The sequence below is a fragment of the Cupressus sempervirens genome, chromosome 6 (genome assembly GCF_028749045.1).
Source record: "Cupressus sempervirens isolate cs-2001-9-10 chromosome 6, ASM2874904v1, whole genome shotgun sequence".
NCBI classification, from domain to species: Eukaryota; Viridiplantae; Streptophyta; class Pinopsida; order Cupressales; family Cupressaceae; genus Cupressus; species Cupressus sempervirens.
Window position 1 is genome coordinate 49332001 of NC_143123.1, and position 2451 is coordinate 49334451.

Below are 2451 nucleotides of genomic sequence, written 5' to 3' on the forward strand. Positions count from 1 at the left end.
TTTCCTGGGAATAGATGGTGGTGTGATGGTGGAACTCCTTCTCTCTTCTTGGGCAGCCCTTGCTAAGTGTGTCCTTTGACTCAACGGGAGATTGTCTTCTTCATCTTCTTCATCTTCTTCATCCTCTTCAGGGTTGGTTTCTAAGGCTAAAGGAATAGGTATAACCTTTCTTTGTATTGTCTGCCTCCTAGTCCTTCTAACAGTAGGTCCAACTCTAGCTTTCTTAGCAGGTGAAGGAGAAGCTTGTTCCTCTAGTGTAGGCAGGGATACCTCTTGAACTTACTATTTTTGTACTTGTTCCTATTCCTATTCTAGTGGAGGCACTTGTGGAATATCCTAAGTTTGAGCTACTTCTTCATTTTGAGGCTCTTGGTTCTCAAGTGCTTGAACTGCCTCTTGAGGTTGAGGTTCTTCAACTTGCTTTGGAGAAGCTCTTTTCCTCTTATTCTTCCCTTTGTCAGCTTTGAAGTAACCAACTTCCCTATCATGTTTATATATTTTTTCTGTCCTAATTGGAGATTATGTAGGGAAAGTTGGTACTATTATTTTTGCACCTTTACCCTTAACTGGGTGTGTTATGGCCTGAAAGATCAAGTCTGAGGAACTAGGTCCAACTTAAAGGGCTTCTTGATCTAATCCTTTGTCAATTGGATTATACGTCTTGCCCTATGATTAATATATATATTCTCTTCCCTATCAACCTCTACATTCATAATTGATCTATCAAATATCTTGTCATGATTGTACAAGGGATCTAAGACCTCTTGAGTATCTTGTTGGACAGCCTTTAGTGGGATCTTTATCTTCAAGGTGCTTCCTGCTAGATATAGAGTGATCCTACAATAATCCCTAATTCGGATATCATAGTCATCTATCACATTCATCCAATGATCTTCTACTGCATCTTCATGAACAAATTGTTTCCTTGCCAAAAGTTGAACTCTGTCAATATTATCAAAAAATGGATGAGGAGAGTTGTAATATTCCAAGGGATATTGATCCCATTCTATATCAAAGGTCATGATATTCTATTTCCGCTCAATTTCAAATGGACCTATAGTGATGGGTGTATGCACCCTAAAATGGACACCTAGACCATGGGCCCCCATTATTCAACTTATCAAATTTCCTGAATCAATGGTTTGCAATATTTTATTAAATCAATTCAAATCAATTTATTTGATCAAATTGTAATTAATTCAATTATTTCAACATTTCCTAAGGTTTGATCATTTTATCCTAAGTCTTATTTAATTAAAAGAAAAACTCTCTTTTAATTAACTAATTAATCCACATTTAATTAATTAAGAAAAAAAAACCCTCTTTTTTAACCACTCATTTATTACCTTGATTCCCGAGAAGTCAGAACCAAAAACCCCAAGAGATTTCAGACCCATAGCGCTATGCAACACTGTGTAGAAAATTTTCTCCAAAATTTTAGCCAAAAGGTTAAAGAAGATTCTACCCAAAATCATCTCAGAAGAACAAATGGGTTTCATGCCAGGCAAATCCATCCTAGATGGTATTATTACCATCCAAGAGATGATTCATTCTGCTAGTAGGAATAAAGAGCCATGTATGTTCTTGAAATTAGATATACAAAAAGCTTATGATATGGTGGATTGGAGATTCCTTTGTAAAGTTATGGAAGCCTTTGGCTTCTCCCACCAATGGATCGAACTTATCTATAAATTCATATCAACACCTAAAATTTTGATTCTCATCAATGGAACACCAGAAGGCTTCTTTGACACATCCAGAGGTATCAGACAAGGGGACCCTCTATGCCCTTCCCTATTCATCATCATGGCTAAAGCTTTTGGAAGAGCAATGATCGATGCATACAACAAAAAGAAAATATCAAGTATCTTGGTTACTCAGAACATGCCCAATATCACCCATTAGTAATATGCTAATGATATGATATTGCCAGGCAAAAGTAGGATAGATGAGGCCTTGGGTCTTAAATCCATCACTAAAGCATATATGGAAGCTTTAGGTCAAAAAGTCAATAAGAGAAAATTTGAGATATACTTCTTGAATATGAAACCTGCAATGGAACAATAGACTTGCAATATCATGGGGTATAAGAAAGGTTCATTCCCCTGCAAATATTTGGGAATTGCCCTTGAAAAAAGATCAAAATCTAACAAAGTGTGGAGTAATACCTTGGAGAAAATGGAGGCTAAGCTTGGTTGTTGGAAGGATAAATGGTTGACAAAAGTTGGAAAATGTACTAAGATCATATCAGTATTATCTGCCATCCCAATCTTCCCATTATCTTGCCTGCCTTTGTCCAAAAGGAACCTTCAAAAATTTGAACCCAAAATGCAAAATTTTCTTTGGAAGGATTGTGAAGAGGACAAAATATTGGCACTTATTAAATGGGAGAAAATCTGCAAACCCAAGGATTTGGGGGGGCTAGGGATCAAGAATCTTCAGTGGCAAAAT